General features: G+C 35.9%; 1 long non-coding RNA gene and 1 pseudogene across 5 annotated transcripts in view; one reads left to right on the forward strand and one right to left on the reverse strand.

Annotated features, from left to right (window-relative positions):
* The window catches only part of LOC144283589 (uncharacterized), a 245,695-nt gene that overhangs the window by 142,478 nt on the left and 81,353 nt on the right, over positions 1-21,864 (forward strand). The gene's annotated exons all lie outside the window — the stretch shown is intronic.
* Positions 14,770-15,900, reverse strand: LOC144282932 (histone-lysine N-methyltransferase SUV39H2 pseudogene; annotated as a pseudogene).

Consider the following 21,864-nt stretch of genomic DNA (forward strand, 5'->3'; position numbering starts at 1 on the left):
TGGTAAGGATTGTGGATTTTTAAGATTTTCTCATTGTGACCTCCACATACCAAGCAAGCTTATAACAACATATCTGAGATGTTCCCAGATATTCAGCTTTGGATTTTCATCAGAATAAATAGGAATATATTCAAATAGGTTTAATTCCATTTATAAAATTACTATTTGGAAAAAGAAAAAGTAACTTTTTTCTAAATAGATTGCTGAGCTTTGTTATTAAGATCAAATTGTCTCTTGCTAACAATGCTTTTACCCCCAAAATGTCAAAAGCATAGCAGAATTTTGCCTAAGACCTAAGTATGTATTGGTTCAAGGTGACATGATAGGATCATCAGCGTACTTCCAAGTTCAGAGTAGAGGTGGGATAGTTAATTGTTTACCACCAATATTGTTTTCGAATATAAATTTGTACTACCTAATATTTACTTCTTTTTAGAATTCATTTCCACCATTACTGGTAAAAAATTCATATTAGATGGCAATATAATTAATGGTTTAAGATAAGCAAGTTTGCAATAAAATTCCTTATTGCCACAAAACTATTTTCATATCTAACTCATATTTAGGGGAATTGCATACTGAAAATCTTAATTATAGCAACTCTGATTTATATGACACTGTTCTTAGCAAATTCAAGAGTATGGTATCGCTAATTCCTTACATCCATAATACTTTAAACTTGTTCATGCTGTTTTGCATTGTCCTATGTTTCTGTTTGTTTCCATGTTGTTCTACTATATTCCTTTCCTCTTTCCTTCACTGAATCCACATATCATATTTTCCCTTAGGTGCTGTTTATTTCCCTGAATTTCTAGTGAGTCATTATATATTGGCCAGGTTATATGCCTTTGCTCTGCTAGCTTTTACCAAGAAAGCTAGAATCAAAGACTTGATTCTAAGACTTACCTGTGCTCAGATGCTTAGCATCTAGAAGAAAGAGTGTGAAACTCTTCAATACAATGGCTTGGATCTGTTTCTGTTATTTTTCTAATTATGACAAAGGTGGACAAAGGATGGATAAAGGTGGAATGTCACTGTTTTCAAAGCTTTGGGAAAGGTCTTCAGGTAGTTTCATTAAATCCCTTACAAGACCTGGTCTTAAGTATCTAAACTTCAAATTCAGTATCAAAGAATATATGTTTGCCTGGGTCAATGAAAGGGGAGGTTGAAATGGGAATTCTATTTTATTTAAAAATCTTATTTATTTATTTATTTATTTATTTATTTATTTATTTATTTAGAGGGAACAAGCAAGCAGGGGAAGCAGCAAGTAGAGGGAGAGGAAGAAGCAGGCTCCACACCGAGCAGGGAGCCAGATGTAAGCTTGGATGCAGGGCTGGATGGAGGCTCGATTCCAGGACCCTGGGATCATGACCTGAGCCACCCAGGTGCCCCTGAAATGGGAATTTTAGATGGCACTAAACAACAGTTTGGGACACAGAGAGGTGTCTCTGCTGTAGATAATTACACTGGATGACTTTTATATGGGTACGATGCTGGCTGTTGTGGTGCCTAGGTATGTGTGTACACAGCATTTCCTTGATGGAGGACTGGAGTTTCTGTATGGGCTAAGCCTGCCCCCATTCAACTATTGATACAGACGATAGATTGTATTTTGGTTGAAGGCTGCTATGTCCCTGATGCTAATCCTGGTTCTTCCAGAGTCAGCTCCATGAATCAGAGCCCTAACAATGCATTATCTGGTCATGTTCCACTTAATAGTTTCTCCTCTTTCTAACTGGTTGAATTTTATTTTACGATAGGTTAAAAAAAAAACCAGTTTATTGAGCATTCTCGTCAACATAGACTTTATAATTACCTACATGTTTTGGGTTCATTTAGTTTCATAGGCTCTAAAGAACTCATCTTGTTCAAATAATTAGACCTTGAAAATCCCTTGAAGCTTACATTTCTTTGTATGAGTTTCAAGAGTCTACTCTGAAATAGTAGGATTAAAAAGTGGAATTTTATTCGCCGTGTTTATTTATTCATTTATCTAACATCAATATTGACTGAGGGCTTACCATGTTCTAGGCATTGTTTATGGTGCCAGAGATAGAGAAATAAATTAGACAATGAAAGCCTTGGCTCTCTTAACACCTGTATTCATGGGGCGAAATGGAGGCAAAAGAACAATTGTGTATGCAAGAAAAATATGAAAACGTAGTAACTGTAATACAGGGAAGTAAAATAGGATAGTATCATGCTGTACTTTAATAGCCAGGCCTCACCATACCCCAGGAAGTAATCTGTGTGCTGAAATTTTAAGGAGTTTTCTATCATTCATCAACACAAGGACATTGACTATATTTATCCTGAATGAGAGAAAATACTTGGAAATGAAGGACAGAAGACAGATAAGGTGTACCCTCAGATTTCAATAATGTTTCTCTAACTTTATTGTGTATTAAGATTATTGATGCCACCTTTCTATAATCCAGAATTTAAAGGTCATTTATTGGGTTTGGAGTAGGGCTCAATTACATGAATTTTTATCCAATTCCCAAATGGTCCTTGGAATGTACTTTGAGAACTAACCTGTTATAAATCCATTGAGACAGGATAGGCTTGAGTTAAAAATTTGATTTGGATGTTGAGAATGATGATGCTACAGATGCATCGGAAAGATCTAGAGAAATACCACAATGAGGCTTTCTGGGGAGAGCAGGGCAGGCTTCCCAAGCTGATTCAATAGTGGCTGCAGAGAGTAGGGATAGGGAACTGGTCCAGGCTTCTTGTGGCAGTTAGGGGAGAAACAAGGTAAAGGTCTTAACTTCCTGTTGGCAACAAAGGATGGAGCACCTGGACAACTTATTCAGATGTGGGGCAGAAAAGTAAGAGGGAAGAGGATGTCAACAAATCCAAAATGGAGCAAAACTAATAAAGTTTTATTTATTAGTTTATTTATTTACTAGCAATAAACCTGTTTTAGAATAAATAGTCATAGCATTATGTAATCTACCTTGAGTCTGAAATTAATTCTGTTCTAAGACTTCCCAAATCCTGTTCAATTCTTTTTTTTTCTTTTGAGCTAAATTGAATACATGCTTTGGTATATCTATATCTATATTTATATCTATATCTATATCTATATCATCTATATCTATATCTATATCTATCTATCTATATCTATATCTATATAGGGTGGCACACTTAGATAATAGTTTTACTGGATGTGGTATATTAAATTATTGTTTAGCAAATATTCACACTCTCCTTTAACATGGAAGGAGGACAGTACTCTAATTCACAAATGTTGGACTTGCCCATGTGATTTTCCTTTCACAAACAATGGAATATGGGGAAAAAATGATGTATTCAAATTCGGGAACTTGGTCTTAAGAAGAGGCCTTGTGTGTTTCCCTTCACCTCTGTGGATGATCGCAGTCTCAGCCTGACAAACAAACAGATAAACAAACAAGCCTGCCTTGAATAGCCTCTGATGTAAAATTATTAATGTTTGAAGCCAACTTGGACCAAAACCATAGTTTGGAGACAAGACCAGTTGAACACAGCCCTAACCAGTCAAAATCCATCAGAGTCTTCAAACTGCAATCTGAAAAGGAGCTTCTCCTGGCAACTCAAATGTTTGAGTGAGAATAATATGTAATGTATACTACTGAGTTTTGAGGTAGTTTGTTGTACAATAACAAACTATAGCCCTGATATATCTATGTCTATAAAGGCATATAGACTATATAACTCTGCTCTTGTCCATTTCTTCTTATATGGCTCTATTCCCTGGACATGGATCTTACATTTCTCCTTTCCATACAACCACATCCTGCTTCTCATTTTTTATGATATGGAACAAAGTACTCTATTTTAAGATTCACATGATCTTAAATTTATTTTGACCACATCTTTTATATTCAGAACCTGGAGAAATAGGTAAATCAAAAACATGTGGATGAAGGCAAACACCCTGAAGTTATGTGCCATGCATATTCATTATTTTCTTATCTTTAGGATTTTAATTCTGCTAACTCTTTAACAATAGTACATTTTGGAATATGTATGATTTCTCGTATGTTAGCATCTGGCTTAACCATTTCTTCAAAATTTCCCCTTTCTTGCAAGCATTTTGTTTTGATAATCACAGTAGATGCTTCCCTTTCACTGTAATCCTCACTACTGTTTTCTAGGAAATGGGTGGAAGCTAAATTTTACTGCCCTGAGTTTTTATTTGGAGGGAATAGAGGTAGCATATTAGCAGTTTTTTTTTTTTCAACAGCAGAATAAACTTGGTGAGGCTCCTGGAACTTACTGGCACATAATTTGTGTTCAATCAGATTGGTTGAGTTAGTGGATAAATGGATCAATCAATAAATTTCCAACAGCCTAAGCCAAATTTTATTTATTAAAAATATTGGCAATGTCAATAGGTCTGAAAGATATTTTAGAATTCAAAGCACAACATAAGTGTTACTTCTATGTGGTAGAGCATCAAGATAGAGCTCAAAAAGTTTAGGCTATTTCTAATATTCGAAGAAGATTAGTAGGCTTGATAATAAGAGCCTCCATCTTGATGCGGTGTATATATTATGATATGTAATCATAGTAAGATAGCTACCTTGGACCCCATAGTATGGAAAATTATTTTCCTAAGTATTTTAAATATACATTTTCAAGTTATTAGCCTATTAAAGTATCCCTGTGAGGATTAAGCCTTATTTGCATCATTTTATAGAAGAAATTAGAGACTAGAAAATTTTTAAAAACTTACTATGTCTATCAGGTCAGGCAAGGCTATGTTGTGATAACAAGTAACCCTAAAATTCAAGCACCTTAGCACAATAAAAGTTTATTATCTTATAAAAATGCTGCAGGTCCTGGAGATTCTGCAGGGCAATTGCCCGTGGAATGGCAATCCAATTATTCAGGCTAAGGGAGATTCCAAAGCCCATAGCTTCCCAGACATATGATCCCCCGAAGAGCTGAACATTGGTTCCTACATGTTCCTTCACTCAGAAGTAGTACAAACCGTGTCTGCTCAAATTTCATTAGCCAAACATAGACTCAAGTTTATTCCTATGCTCAAGAGGACAAGAAACAGAATCCTCTATTGCTTAACAGGAGAGAGCCACTTATCATTGGAGAGTAGCGACCATGTTCATCTGAAGTTATCCAGCTGATAAGTAGAAGAACAGGGATTTGAATCCAGATCTATCTCCAAATTTTGTGTTCTTAATCTCTGGGCTTTCGGTCATTCTTTGCCATAAATTAATTAGCGAAACTTTGGGAACTCAGAACAAGAAAATTCAAAGAAGGGAGGAAACTAAGAAACCGATTTCTTTGTGGAAATGGATTACTAAAGGATTTGTAGGGTAACTTGAGATTCCGGAGGCTTAGGTGTGTTGCACATGCTACTTAAATCTCTACCTAAGCCTTTGGTGGTACCTGAGGAAAAAAAAAAAAACTGTGGCAAATTTAGGAAAACGTGTATCCAGAAATAATTAATGCTCTGTTCTAGGTTTTAACTCTGATTGACAAGCCTTGACTACCTAGGCAACAAATGTTTTTAGGGTGGGAGGACATACTCATACTAAATATGATGTTTAAAATGCATTCTGCATCTCAGATGAAAACCTCTGAATATTGGATTCGGATAAACAATCTGTTTGGATACTTGGCCTTCTGTCAGATTGAAAAGGGACTCTCTTGAGATGTCTATCAACAGAAGAGGGCTTCTCTGTTAGGATAGAAAAAGTTAATTAATGATTGATTGACCTGTTGAAATGCTAGCTGAGATATATAGCTCACCTTGGCTGTGTGGTCACTTGAGAATTCTCACTCCACTTTGCTATAAAATGGATTCATTAGTATTCTAACTGCTTATTTTATTGTCACTATAGCTATGGCTGCAGTTACAGTTTTACTGAGCAATGATATTTTTATTTTGAAAGTTAAAAAAAAATCCTTATATTATGGTACATTATGCCAGAGTATAGCTGCTAGACAGATTAAGGTCAAATGAAGCAACCAGTCTAGGGTCTCATTAGATTTATATGACTTTATGTAATTATTTTAAAAGAATTACCATGTAGAAGTCCAAAGTGATCTTAATTATTTCACTGGAATTTGCTTTTAAATTTTCATTTTTATATCATTTGACAGCCACGTTAGTCAAAATATCAAAAGCTTAAAAACCTATTGGAGAGCTATCCATAATTATAACTATTTAAAATTTGTAGTCATATGAATAAGATTGGAACAAAAATAGTTGTCAGGTTGATTTGATTGATCACAGGGCTGTAATTAACTCTTTAAGTCTATCGTACTTATCATTTTATATTACAATAAAATGACCAAGAAATGTTTAGAATGAATCTGAGGAATATATATATACATATATATATTTGCACATTTTAGCAGTCACAAGGATGAAAATACAGTTGAGAAGCACCTTTCTAATTAGTGTGTGGCCCATGTTGACACTTCAAGAAACAAGTTATCACTACTCTAAAGAAAATATAGTACTGGAAATGGCCATCTGAGAAGAAATTTATACCTTTAGTGTCAGCAGATATAGTAACTACTAATTTACCAAAACTCACAGGAAGAAGCATTAAATAATGCTTGATGTCTTTTAGAAAAAGCTCTGCACCCTCCTGACTATGGTTTCTGGGATTAGTCACACAGATTAGTTTTTCAATTAACACCTCTTTTAATATTAGATTTCTTTTTCCATAAGAAAACATAGACACATTGGTTTCCTAAAATTCATGAGACTCCCAAAGCAAGGCAGGTATTTTAGCTTATTGCTATCACATGCAAACAAAGAAAATATAAGAATTCAGTAGAATCTTGAAAACTCTAATTTAATTTGAAGATCACTAGTAAAAGCTTAGATTTGCAAAGCAATTCCATAGGCAGGTCTATTATGCTTATAACAGAAGTTCTGCATTGTATCTTCCAGTAGGTACTTCTGATGGTACCAAATGGGAATGTTTCCTAGTTGATAATAGACTAAAAGGAATAATTACTTAAATTCATGAATATAAAAAGTATATGTGTACACAGACACATACATACAATTGATATTTTAAATATGAAAATGTGTGCTCGTGAGTCATTAAAGCACATTCTGTTTTTTACTTCATTTTTCAGGAGATCCATCATTGATAAGGTCTACAAAAATAAGATACCTAGTGGTTTGTGAAGATGCATTTGACCTATTTTTGAAATCTATTTAGTTATAGATTTGATTATAGATCTAAGTCATTGAAACTACATTTCTCTTTATGAAAACCAGGAAAATATCATAGTTGGAAAATACTCATTGATTTTCAAACAAAACAAAACATAGAGCATTTAATATTTGGCAAAGATTTCACCTTAAGTGTGAAGTTACCCCATATTTTTTAAATGAGCTTAAGAACTGGTCTATTATAGAAAAAGTATAGAATAAGATTCATTAATCATGCAATCTCTATAACATGAGAGGCAGAGTATGAAGCAAGATGGAACAAAACAATGTCGAAAAAGTTGAGTATGCATCAGAAGAAAAATAATGTATCCCTTGTTTCTGATACTTTCTGCCTCTTTGGATTTGGGGAAGTGACTTTCTGCTTTAAGCCTCAGTATCCTGATATAAAATGGATATACAACCTCTCAATTATGTTGCAAAGAGTAAAGGAAACAAAAAAAAAAAAAAAAGAGTAAAGGAAACCATACACGAAAAAGCTCTTTAAATATTGAAAATCATGATACAAATTGCTATTCAACAGAATGACTCCACTGGAATCACATGAATTTGAAACTGTCTTTTTTATTATATATTCACCTTGTTCCATGTTGACCAGCAATACTATTTTACTTTCTTTTGCAACCAATTCTTTGTTGTTGTTGTTGTTGCTGATTTTTAGCCTTTTTGGAATTTTTAAAAATTTTAATTTTATTTAAATTGAAGCTACTTAACATCTAATGTATTATTAGTTTCAAAGGTAGAATTTAGTGAGTCATCAGTTGGATATAACAGCCAGGGCTCATTACAGCAAGTGCCCTCCTAAATGGCTCATCACCACTTACCCCATCCCCAATTCACCTCCCGCCCTCCCAGTTTGTTTCCTTTAGTGAAGAGTCTCTTACGGTTTACCTCTTCTCTCTGTTTTTGTCTTATTTTATTTTTCCATCACTTCCCCTTTGCTCATCAGTTTTGTTCCTTAAATTCCACACACGAGTGGAATACTTATGTACAACCACTTCTTCATTTTTGAACAAGGTTTCTCTCGTATCCTCACCCCTATTTTTAAGCAGTTTATGGTCCTACTTTACTTCTGTATCTGCAGTGTCCTAAGGAAACAGATTGAATAAAATTACCAAACAGTGAGAAATTTACAGGAAACTGATTCACATTCTCCATCCTTTTAAATAATGCTTTTTTTTTCTTTCTAAAGTTATTTCTTTTAACTTTTCCTCCACTATCCTTTTTTGTCTTCTAATACTAGAACCAAAAAAAGTAAAAAATAAAAATAGAAAAAATATACTAAAGCAGATGCCTTACCTACAACTATTATTATATCTGTTCCCACTAGTATTCCTACACTGATTGCTGCTGCTGCTGCTATTAAGCCTGGCTAGTATATTTTAGTCACTGATCCCAGCATTTTATGTTTATTGGGATTATGGTGATTGGGATCATCATGACAAGCTCATATGAAGGTTCATTTAATATCCATATTTTGTGGTCCAAATAAATTACCCAGTTCAAAGTGACTACGTGCACATCCATTGAGGTGAAATGGGTGTTCGGGGGACATGTCAGAGGCCAGAAATGAAGGAACTCAAGCTAGTCAGAGCCCAACATACACTATGTACCCAGCAGGCAAGTTTCCAATGAGATAAACCATTCTCATCTGTCCTCTAGCAGAGGATAACACGTGGGTGTCATAAAGCATGTAACACACGGAGTCGCAGAAAAATAATCATCAGGTGATCCTATCTGCAAGGAGTACAATGGAGTGCAAACTGCTGCACAACACATGATGACTTTTTAAAATAAATATGAAAGATTTTCAGGGACATTAAAGGATGGCATAATGCTACTTCTCTCATTCAGTCATCCCCCGGACATATTTTAAAATTATGTCTTTGGTGATACATGAATTAGGTTCACTTCTCAGCTCCGCCATTCTGCTTTCCAGCGTACATCATTGATTGGCTTCTCTGGCTCTTCATCTCCTCATCTATAAAATGGGAATAATAATAGTATCTAAGTAGGACTATTATTAGATCTGAATTTGACCATCCAAATAGCACATCTCACAGAGCCTGGTCCATAATAACTTCTACACATGAATATTGTAATGACCGTATTTAGCAATAGTGACCAAAACCCTATAAATCTTTTGTTTCAAAAGATATTTTTTTTCCTGTTATGGAATAAATAAGTCATGGGAAGAAAAGGTACAGTGGATGGACTGTTGTCAATGATATTGTAATATTGCAGAGTCACAGATGATAGTTACACTTGCAGTGATCACAGGATATAATATAGACTTGTTGAATTACTATGTGCTATACCTAAAACTAACATGACATCATGTGTCAACCAAAAAAAAAAAGGTACAAAGATCTGGTTATAAAATAGTCACAGGTATATAATTTACAGTGCAGGGAATATAGTCAATTAATAATACTGTATAGTGGTAGAGAGTAACTAGACCTGTAGAGGCGATCATTTTATACATTTCATAATGTATAAAAATATCAAATCATTGTTTTGCATATGAAACTATTAATATAATGCATGTTAGTTATAATTCAGTAAAACATAATGTATACAAATATCAAATCACTGTTTTGCATATGAAACTTAATATAATGCACGTTAGTTATAATTCAATGAAACTCAATTTCTTAAAAAATAACTTCTCCTAATGCATAGATTCATAGACTTAAAGGCCAAAATCGCTGCCCATTTAGTTTAAGATACTCAAGTGAAGACTAATTCAGTTGTCTCCCAAAATACCATTCCTATAAACTAAGAGAAAACCAGCTGAGAACACGTCTCCCCTTAAGATCAGTGAAGCAGGACTGAGTTGGATTTTACCATCTGAAGTCTTTCTTTAGATGAAATTCCACATCTGATTCTTTTTATGTGTGCTCAAGTGAATAGTCACAATTTATAAATGTCCTGTGGTGGTAATATGTCACAAATTCTTCTCTCTGCAGTAAGTTTCAGCCAATTAAGTAACTTTAGGTGGGAAACCATTGGACAATCTACTCAGCAGGAGCAATACCTACTACCTATATAGTTAATAATGCATTCCTCTCTTAGTCCCCACACAGCTTTTGAACTTTTCCTTTTTTACTGATCATCGGATCCAGAAATCTAATTTTTAAAATAAAAACCCAAATGTTTTATATATATATTTTTTTTCCTGAAATAATGATCTTCCCCTACTTAAAACATTACAAGAGACTTTTCCTTGAAGAATTTGAAATCCACTGATGTGTGTCTCAACCCTAAAAATGAGCCTGTAAAGGATTATTGTCTTAACCTCCTCAGGCTAAACTTACCATGCTGTGTAAGTCAGTGGCAAAAACAAATAATAGTTTCTAGTTTTTTGTGCAACTCTAAACAAAATTGTAGAGAATTGGATCAATCAGAAATTAACTTTGAGTATTAAACAAAAACAAAAAAGTCACTTATAACTTATGCACCAGTGTTAATGTGTATATGCATAACAAATATTAATGCACACATGGAAAACACAAGAAAACATATGTAGGGTGCATAACTGTGTGTAGGAGTCATTGCAGTGTACACCTAAAATAGGTGAATTTTTTGGTTATGTACATTTTCACATCAATTAAGCTGTTAAAAGAAGAGGAAAAAGGGTTACACCTCAGTGGGAAAATCAGCAAGGAATTCCAAATAATAAGATTCCTGTGACATTTCAAGTTATCTGGAAATAACCACAATTTTCCATACTGTGTATTTTTCAGAAAAGTCTAAAAGCAAATGGTATTAAAGATGAGTACGAAAACAAAAGATGAATACATGTGGCTTATGATACTCTATGCCACAAAAAGGAAAACTTGGAGAAATTTGAAACTGAAATTATCTTGAAAAAGCTGCAATGCCTTTGATACTTTTTGAAAATTGATACTAAAATTGAAAAACAGAGATCCCTGGTTGGTGCAGCGGTTTAGTGTCTGCCTTTGGCCCAGGGTGCGATCCTGGAGACCCAGGATTGAATCCCAGGTCAGGCTCCCGGTACATGGAGCCTGCTTCTCCCTCTGCCTATGTCTCTGCCTCTCTCTCTCTCTCTCTCTCTGTGTGACTATCATAAATAAATAAAAAATTAAAAAAAAATAAAAAATAAATAAATAAAATTGAAAAACAGTATAATACTGTCTACAAATAAAAAGTATAACTATCATTTCATTTGTTTTGTCCCCAATGTTTCACATTTGTAATCTATTTTAGTTGCCTTATTTGAACTCTGGACTCAAAGTTCTCATCATATCTTCCAATGACTATACTTAGAGCCCTGAATGTTTCAGGTCCTATCTAGAATCCACAATTGTTCTGATTTTTGGAATAAAGTTTCTCCATCTTTATGTTAATGCTGTTAAACGATATCAAACACCACTTAGTTATCTGTGAGTGTTTGGTTTTGTCTAGTTTTGATCATTTCCTTTTTTTTTTTTTAAGATTTAACTTATTTATTCATGAGAGGAACACAGAGAGAGGCAGAGACACAGGCAGAGGGAGAAGCAGGCTCCATGCGGGGAGCCCGACGTGAGACCCGATCCCGGGTCTCTGGTATCACACCCTGGGCCGAAGGTAACACTAAACTGCTGAGCCACTGGGCTACTCAAGTTTTGATCATTCCTAATATTCATCTGAACATTCATTCAGCTCACCGTGTAGTGTGAACTTGCCAGATTGTTCCCCTCGAGCTCTGGCATTTCCAAAGCTGTCCTGAAAAGGAAGAAATCTGGACAAGTAACTTTCAAGTTCTTTCATTATAAAACTAATTGCTTCTGGGTGTCCTTAAGTATCATTATTTTTTTTACCATATAATCATTGAATTTCTTCTCTATGTGATATATTTTAGGTGTAACCTAATTTTAAAGAGTGAGGGTTTTCCTACTTGGCATCTGATTGTCAAACACAGGACATTGCCTCCTCATTCCTACATTATTTTCCTAAATCTAATCTATATACTGTGTCTTCATGATTTCTCTACGTCTGACGTCTCTGTCATTGAGATTCTTGCCATGTAAGGTAGTGATTCCTCTCCCAAATTCTTCAAAGTATACACATGTTCCTATGGACATTGTGCTGAGAAAATCATAATTAGGGGTTGTCTGTAGGATCCGTAGGATGAGTGCAGAGCTCACCTGTAACAAGATCAGAATCAACTGGTCGCAGAAGAGGGAGAGTAAGATTCCTCAGATGCTGGTCCTGTGAAACTGTCATGGATGAGTGCTAGAAATACCTCAGATGGACATATCTCACTGCACCAGTTAGGGTTCCCCAAAAATCCAGGCCAGTGGTATGTATATATGTGTATACACACCCACGTGTGCTCATACACAAGACGAGCAAAGAAGGAAGGGGGAAAGAGAGAGAGAAAGAAAAAGAAGTCAGAGGGAAGAGAGATTATTTTCCTTTTAAGGAATTAGCTCAAATGCCTGTGAACACTGGCCAGTCCAAAACCTCTAGACGAGACCAGCAGGCTAAAAACTCAGGTAGGAGTTGATGCTGCAGGTCACAGGCTCAATTCCTCTTTCTTCCCATGAGCCTCAGGATTGGCTCTAATGGCCTTCAAGTGGTTGGATGAAGCCCACATTGTGAGGTTACATTAAAGTCAACCGATTGTGGGGGCTCCTGGGTGGCTCAGTCAGTTAAGCATTTGCCTTCCACTTGGGTCATGATGTTCAAGTCCTGGAATCGAGTCCCACATCGGGCTCCCTGCAGTGGGGAGTCAGCTTCTCTCTCTTTCCCTCTGCCCCTCCCCCCTGCTCAATCTCTCTCTCTTTCTCTCAAAGATATCCATAAAAATCTTTTTAAAAAAAGTAAAAAAAAAAGTCAACTGATTGTAGATGCTAACTGCATGTACAGAATATATTTACTGCAACATCTAGATTAGTGCTTGAATAAATAACTGGGCCCAGAGCTAGCCAAGCTGATACAGAAAACTGCCACATTCCCCTCCCCCTTTTTCCATTGAGAGAAGCTATTTTATGCACAGGGGTCACAAATTCAAATTTCATTGACTTTTAAAGAAAGATTTATTGGAGGGAGAGGGAGGGAGAAGGAGAGAGAGAGAATCTCCAGCAGGCTCCCAGCTAAGCACAGAGCCTGATGTTGGGCTTGATCTCATGACCCTGAGATCATGACCTGAGCCAAAACCAAGAGTTGGACACTTAACTGACTGAGCCACCCAGGCTCCCCTCAAATTCTATTGTTTTTTTTTTAATTTAATAATGAATCATTAAACTTTGTTTTTTTTATACCATTTTTTTTTTACTCGGAGTAATGTCATCAGGCAAAAGTTCCACATGCAAACTTAAGCTCTCTGAAATTTCTTTTCACGTGCTTATTTTAATAAGTGAGAGGGGATAATATAAATATAAATAAATATAAAACATGTATATGAAACATGTATTGTTAACATTACAGTACTTTATTTGAAGAAATGAGAGACACATTTTCTTTTTCCTGATTGATGTTTTACTATGCAGGAAAACAAAACAACCAAACAAGGAATATATTCCATTTCAGTCTTCATGGTTCAAGTTAAAAAAGTTCTCATAATTCAGGTGACCTGAGTTACTTTGGCCAACCCAAGTCTAGCTTTATCATATTTTAAAAATTCATGTATAAAAAATAAATATCAGTTCAAAATATAAATTATTTAAGAGACTACAGGAAATATAAAAATAATTAAATTTGATGGAAATGTTAAAACTGCCTGAAATTCAGAAGATGTATCATATGAAACATTATTGTTAGCTACAACTGTACTCAGGGCTATCTTGTTTTACTATTTATGTTTAGGCCAGAAGTACTCAACATGGATCTCTTAATTTACATTACTAAGAGGGGCCTTTAAGGTGCTCCATTTCCTCTGCCTGGCACTCCCCAAAACTCTCCTGGCCCCACTGCCCCCATCCTTCAAAGCAGCATAATGGGCAGCCATTCTAGAATTTTAGAGCTTTCTTGGGAAATTATTCCTTTAAGGGATTAAAAATCTTTAAGAATTACTGGTTCAGACATACATGCCTCATAACAGTCTAAATTGTCTCAAAATATGAAATCAATCTGTATTTAAACTTTTATATTTAATCTTAGACCTTAAATTTATCATTAAAATCCAGTATTTTCATGAAAGTAGGAAAATAGAATAATTCAGTGTCACCTGTTTGTCTCAAATACAAGTACAGTGAGTAATAATGGGAATGGCAACAAAACAGAAAGAGCACTTGTATATATTTACCCAAAATGAAATAACTCTCTAAATTCAAGGTGTATGGCAGATTGGATATTTGATCTTAGTGACTTATGCTACTAGTTCAATGCTTAAATACCAAAGGAGGCATTTTTCTCTATTCACACAGTCTTTTTATGTATGCATATGCTCATCTATAAATAGTTTCCCCTCCATGTTAATATCTAATCACTAAATATGTTTATTTCAAGTTAATCTATGTGACCCTGTGTTCTTCTCTTAAGAAGCATCAATAATTTGGCCAATAGTTTGAAACATGAACTTAGCATAGAATTTTGACAATCTGAAAAGAGTCCCAAATACTTTTTTGAAATGTTAACATTAGAAAAAAACAAAACTACAATTGTCAGCTCTATTTCCTGAAAATTCAGTTGAGGTAACCTCTGCAAGCCACAGCTCCACACTTGCACATGGTCCTGACCCTCTTTTTGGCTGGGCTGTGGTCAACGGAATCTGAAGAACCTTTCATCTGATCATCAAAAATGAGCTCTTATCCAGCATTTATAGTTCTCGTGGAAAATAATGCTATTCGCGGAAGATGGGTATCAAGGTTGTCAATGAAAACATTGAACACCTGAAGATTTAGGTCAAAACTGTGATTAACAAAATGAGAGCCATTTCCATATCGGGCTGCATCCACTGTGAATTCATCAAATTCATAATCCAGATCAAAGAGATATGTGATTCCCTTGTTGGGGAATATAACTGCCCCCGTCTTTCAGCTTCTTCGCTTGTGATTACCTCTCCAGCATATTCCATGACAAAAGTCATTCTTTTAATCTTCACAAGGGTTTTTACACCCCAGCCACAGCCATTGCTAGTTCAAAAGATGCAAAGTGAATACTGGGTGCCTTTGCGTACAATCCTATTGGGACAATCGGGTCCGCATTGACACCTCGAGTTGCATTCATAAATGGGGGTACCAGGTGGGATTTTAATTTGCCGGTTTTTATTATGAGCCAAAAGAACTCCAGCTTCAGCTGGACAACATTTCTCAAAGAAGCAATCTGTACATGAACAACCAAAGGCAGCTTCATTGACTAAGCTGATTCCAGGAGCTGGTTTGTATTCATTAATATAGTAGAAGTCTGAAGGTGGGCCCTCTAAGTCAACAGCATTTTCAACAAAAATCATTCCTTTATGATTCAAAAATCATTTCTTTATGATTCTTTCTTCTGTTGAGTTCATCTTGGCATCTCTGCAGAGCTATCCTCTGTTTAGCCTTCTCTACAATGCGTTCAGCGATGGCAGGTTTCAGAGCTTTGTTATTGTCTTTTAGAGATATTGCTTTGCCTTTCTTTACCTGAGATAAATAATTATGCTTGTCAGTAGAGAACTGCTGAAGTAGTAATGGGCAAAGGTTTTGCAAAGGTTCCCAAGTATTTGTGGAACCTGGCCATCCTTTCCATTTTACAAGATAATATTCCATATCCTCGTTGTGCCCCAGTCCCGGCCACTGCCATCTTAAGGAGCTCGCATGTGGTATGGAAATGCAAGGAGTTACACAAGGTCTTCAGACTATTTTTTGTCTTTTTTGGTTTGCATTTTCTTTATTTGTTTTTTCATCTTGCTCTTTTCATTTTGTGGTCCCCAAAACTTGAAAATAGGCTTCCTACCATTTCACCTAAGCGTCCCAGATCCTGCAAGAGGTGCCTAAACATTCCATTTGAAAGACAACCTTAAGTAACTTAAACAAATAAAGTTCAGAAAATTGATGTTCAGCTAGATTTGGATTTCTTTCCCACATTTAATGCAGTAAGGAGAATCGAAAAGAGAACTGTATACTCCATCCTCAGTTAAATTGGAACTATTATGAATGAAACACCAACCTGTGGAATAAAATGAAGGGTTTTTAAAATCAGTGAAATAATACTGTGATGAAAGCAAGCTGTGTAAAGAAGGTGCTGTCAATTGTAGACCCCGGAAAATGTCACAAGTATTCTTTTCCACATTAAGCCATCTACAGAGAAACACAGGATTTTTGTAAATTCTGGGTTAGTGTTTTTTTTTTTTTTTTCAATTATCTTTATTTTTAATTTTTATTAAAACCTTATTTTTAGAACATTTGTATGTTCAAAGCATAATTGAAAAGGTGCAGAGAGTTCCCATATTCCCTCTGCCCCCCACACCCACAGCCTCTTTGTTATCCACATCTCCCACTAGAAGTGTATGCTTGTTACGGTTCTGAACCTGCGCTGACAGAGCGTAATCACTCCAAGTCCACAGTTTGCATCAGGGTTCGCTCTTGGTGCTTCACATTCCGTGGGTTTGGACAAATGCATATATTGTATGATACCCTACAGTCTTTTCACTACCCTGAAAGTCCTCTGTGCTCTGCTTACTCATCCTTCCAGCCCCTACCCCTGGCAGCCACTGATCTTTTTACGGTCTTCATAGTGTTTCCTTTTCCCAAATGTCATATAGTGGGAATCGCACAGTATGTAACCTTCTCAGATTGGTCACTTTCCCGTAGAAAAGTACATTTAAGGTCCCTCCATGTCTTTTTGTGGCTTGATAGCTCATTTCTTTATAGCACTGAGTAATGTTCCATTCCCTAGGTATACTATTTGTTTATCCATTCATCTACTGAAAGCAACCTTAGTTGCTTCCAAATTTTTCCTTTTATGAATAAGACTCCACATACCAGCCATTTTTTGTCGGCATCATTTCTCAACTCTTGTGAGTCAATACCAAGCAGTGCGGTTGCTGGATCATCTGGTAGGAGTATGCCTAGTTTTGCAAGAAACCACCGAACTGTCTTGAAAGGTGGCCCTTCCATTCTGCATTTCCACCAGAAATGTATGAGAGTCCCAGTTGTCCTGTATCTTTGACAGTATCTGGTGATGTTGGTATTCCAGATTTGTCTGTCCTAGCAGGTGTGGAATAGTTATTCGTTGTTGTTTTAGTTTGGATTCCCTTGATGACCTCTGATGTGGAACATCTTTTCCTATGCTTGTGTGCCCTTCTGTCTATCTTCTTCTGCGAGGAGTCTGCTAAGGTCTTGAGCTCATTTTAAAAATTAGATTGGGGATCCCTGGGTGGCGCAGCGGTTTGGCGCCTGCCTTTGGCCCAGGGTGCGATCCTGGAGACCCGGGATCGAATCCCACATCGGGCTCCCGGTGCATGGAGCCTGCTTCTCCCTCTGCCTATGTCTCTGCCTCTCTCTCTCTCTCTCTGTGACTATCATAAATAAATAAAAAAAGTTAAAAAAAAATTAGATTGTTTTCTTATTGTTGAGTTTTGATAGTTCTTTTTATATTTTGGATAGCAGTCATTTATCAGAAGTACATTTTGCAAATATGTCCTCCTGTACTGTGGCTTGTCTTTTCATCCTCTTGACATTGTTTTTCACCCAGCAAAAGTTCTTCATTTTATTGACATTCAGCTCACCAATTATTTCATTAATGGATTTCAACTTTAGTGTTGTATCTAAAAATGTATCACTCTAACCCAAGTCATATAAGATTTCTCCTATGTTATCTTCTAGGAGTTTTATAGTTTTGTACATATCTAGATGTATGTTCTATTTTGAGTTAATTTTGGTGAAGGATGTAGAGTTTATATCTAGATTTATATTTTTGTGTGTGAATGCCCAGTTGTTCGAGCACTCTCTGTAGAAAAGATTATCTTTTCTACTTTGATTGCCTTTACTCCTTTGGCAACCTTTATCAGGTTGTGGAAGTTACCATTTATTCTCAGTTTTCAGAGAGTTTTTATCATGAACAGGTAATGGATTTTTTTTTCTCAAATGCTTTTTCTGCATCTGCTGTTATAATTAGCTGATTTTTGTCTCATTTCTAGGCTATTAATGTGATGGATTCCATTAACTGATTTTTGAATGTTAAATCAGCCTTGTATATCTGGGATAAACACCACATACTCATAGTGTATAATTCTTTTTATACATTGTTGGATTGGACATGATATTTTATTGAGGATTTGCATCTATTTTCATATTAGAGATATTGGTCTATAATTTATTTTCTTGTAAGATCTTTGGTTTGGGTATTAATGTGATCTTCATTCATAGAATGAATTAGCAAGTGCTGTCTCTACTTCTGTCCTCTGGAAGAAATTGTAGAGTAATGGCAAATTTCTTCCCTAAAGGTTTAGTCTAATTCACCAGTGAACCCACCTGGACCTGGTGCTTTCTGTTTTGGAACATTATTAGTTATTGATTAAATTTCTTTAATTGATATAGACCTATTAATAATTACCTATTTCAAACAAAAAAAGATTGCGTACTTCCTCCTATGTGATTTTGGCAAATTGTGTCTTTTAAGAAATTGGTCTGTTTAAGTTATCAAATTTGTGGGTAGAACATGATTCATAGTATTCCTTTATTATCCTTTAAATGCCAATAGGGACTGTAGTGATGTCGCCTCTTTCAATACTGATACTAGAGATTTACTCTTTATTCTTTTCTCAATGTGACCAGCGGCTTATCAGTTTTATTGATTTTTTTTTCTCAAAGAACTAGCTTTTAGTTTCATGGATTTCCACTATAATTCTTATTATTTATTTTCTTCTTCTTACTTTCAACTTATTTTGTTCTTTTTGTAGTTCCCTGATGTGAAAACTTAGATTCCTGATTTTAGTTATTTTTTTAAGAGTATGCATATTGTTATATAATATAAGTACTCCTTTCACTGCAGCCCACAAATTTCAATAAGTTTTGTTTTCAAATTCATTTAGTTTGAAATATTTTTAAATTTCTCTTGAGATTTCTTCTTTGACCCATATGTTATTTAGAAGTTGATTTCCAGTTACTTTGGGATTTTCCAGTTATCTTTGTGTTATTGATTTCCAGCTTCATTCCATTGTCTTCTTAGAGTAGACATTGCATTATTTCTATTCTTTTAAATTTGTTAAGGTGTGTTTTATGGCTTAGAATGTAGTCTGCTTTGGTAACTATTCCATGTGAGCTTGAGAAAAATATGTATTCTGCTGTTGTTGGATGAAGTAGTCTATAGATGTCAATTATATTCAGTTGATTGACATTGTTATTGAGTTCAACTATGTCCTTATTGATTTCTGCCTGCTAGATTTGTCCATTTCTGAGGCAGGGCTCCAACTATGAGAATAGATTTACCTGCTTTGCTTTGAAATTCTATTAGTTTTTGTCTCATCAGTTCTTGGGATATCTGGTCTTATACAAATACATGAGAGTAGATATTCTCAATTCATGCCTGAAAGATTTTTCAATAGTAAAAACCCGCTGCTCCAAGCTAGTGGTCAGTTGAAATGCCCTAAGAAGGCCTAAAAATGTTTAAAACAAACAAACAAAAAACAATGAACAACAACATAAGTAAGTCCTTCTCTGCTGCAGCTCTCTAAGGCCTATAAATTATCACCTCTGCCCTCAATCAACCATTCCGATTCTCTGAAACAAACCAAGATTCTTCAGGTTGTTGGCCTGATGGATAGTACGGACCTTCATCTCCAGGACATCTGAAGTCTTAGTTGCCTGGCTCTTATAAGGTTACACTTATTGAAATTACCCCATCCACAGTTATCATTGAAGTTAGAAACATCAAGAGATAACCTAGTGGATACCCTAAACTCCAGGCGTGTATCTTCCTTCCCTCTGTGTGCTAGAAACCCTAGATCCTCATCATACTTGGAGCCATCATCTCAGGTAGAATGACTCTGTTTTTTTTACCGTCTGGTTCCCTGGTTTTAGTTATAGATTACAGTTCAGCCAAGCTGTCTCTGTCTTCCTTAACTAAATTATCCAACCTTCATATCTCACCACTATCCCAAGAATTAGAATCTCAAATCTGTCAGAGCCTAAGAATACATGGAAGAGATGATCAGATAGAAAATGCTTAGGAATGGTACCTACTTACTTCTGCCACTCGTTTGCAGACCTGTATATCTGGTGATACTGCATCGTATTCTGATCATTGATACAGTGACTATTTGCACCTCGCAGAACACTCCAACAATGCAAGATGTCCTTGACTTGTTCCTTAGTCATGCATTCAATATCCTCTTCGGCCATTCTGTCAGGTTGGCTGCTAGAGTGATGACACACGATTAATGGGTCCATTGTTGCATCTCATAGTCTGAAGCAACCTGTGAGGATATTATACCAAAACATGAGGCAATATGTAAGGCCTTAGGTGGTATTTTCCCTGGAGATGCTATAGACTGAGAAGATATTAGCAATATGAATAATTTTGGTTTGTTAGAATTGCTGTCCCCTTTAAGATGAAATATAATCAACAAGTCTCCAAATACCTGTCTTGAGAATTCAGCATCAGCCTCTCCATTTAACAAATGGGGGCACTAATCTGGGTAGTAGCTAGATTAGTTACTAAGCCCTTCTCTGGTCACTGAGAGCATCCTCTGAAGTGGATACTTTTTGAAGGTCATTTGCATGAGACACAACTGGCAATCCTTGTGGCCTCTTCCACCTCATAACTCTATGCTTCCAGTTTTTAAATATTCTTCGTTGCTGCTCTATGATCAACCATCCAGCCTATTTAATCGCCAGAGTTTGGTGTATATTATTCACTCATGTCTTTCTCCAGGTGGAACCCATAGTTTTGTCTTTTGGAAGGATTTCCCTTCAACAGTGTTTTCATATTAGAGCCCCTGGTCAGTGGGGGCTCTAATATGGTAGTAGTCTATTTTTCACTAGTGTAAACACCTATTTATTGGTCTAAGAATTTTCTTTTTTTTATTTTAAAAATATTTTCTAAAGATTTTATTTTTTTTATTCATGAGAGAGAGAGAGATGTAGAGACACAGACAGAGGGAGAAGCAGGCTTCCTGTGGGGAGCTCGATGCAGGACTCACTCCTAGGACTCTGAGATCATGACCCGAGCCAAAGGCAGATGCTCAACCACTGAGCCACCCAGGAGTCCCTATTGGTATAAGAATTAGATGGACATCAATTCCTTGTCTCTTAACTGGAAATAGCCCCTTAGTCCCTCAGTGTAAATTAAGAAAAAGTCTTTGCTGGATCGGAGATAGGTGCATTGAGTCTAAACTTTGTTAGAGCCCAACCCAGAATGCAGTGCTTCCCTCATACAATGTGATACTTCTATCCCTCTCTAACTTTGTACTTCAGTGCTTTCAGTGATGGCTAGATCGTGATGGGCAAGTCATGTTGCTATGTCTTGTTCCCTTGTCAGTTTCTCAATCCTTACTAGGATATAGGACCAGACCAAGAGCATTTTTTCCAAATACTACATAGTTGGCTATAGGAGGTATTTCTATATTCCAAAGCACTAGAGATATGCACAGCTATCTTGTTAGGGTTTACAAAAGACTTCACTCATGATTCTTAACACAGATACATAAACTAATATCTTATTGGTAGGCCACATAGCAAAAAAGACAGGACAGCTTTCATTAGAGCATGAACCTGCCACAGAATTCTTTC

Source organism: Canis aureus, chromosome 14 (genome assembly GCF_053574225.1).
Source record: "Canis aureus isolate CA01 chromosome 14, VMU_Caureus_v.1.0, whole genome shotgun sequence".
Taxonomy (NCBI): Eukaryota; Metazoa; Chordata; class Mammalia; order Carnivora; family Canidae; genus Canis; species Canis aureus.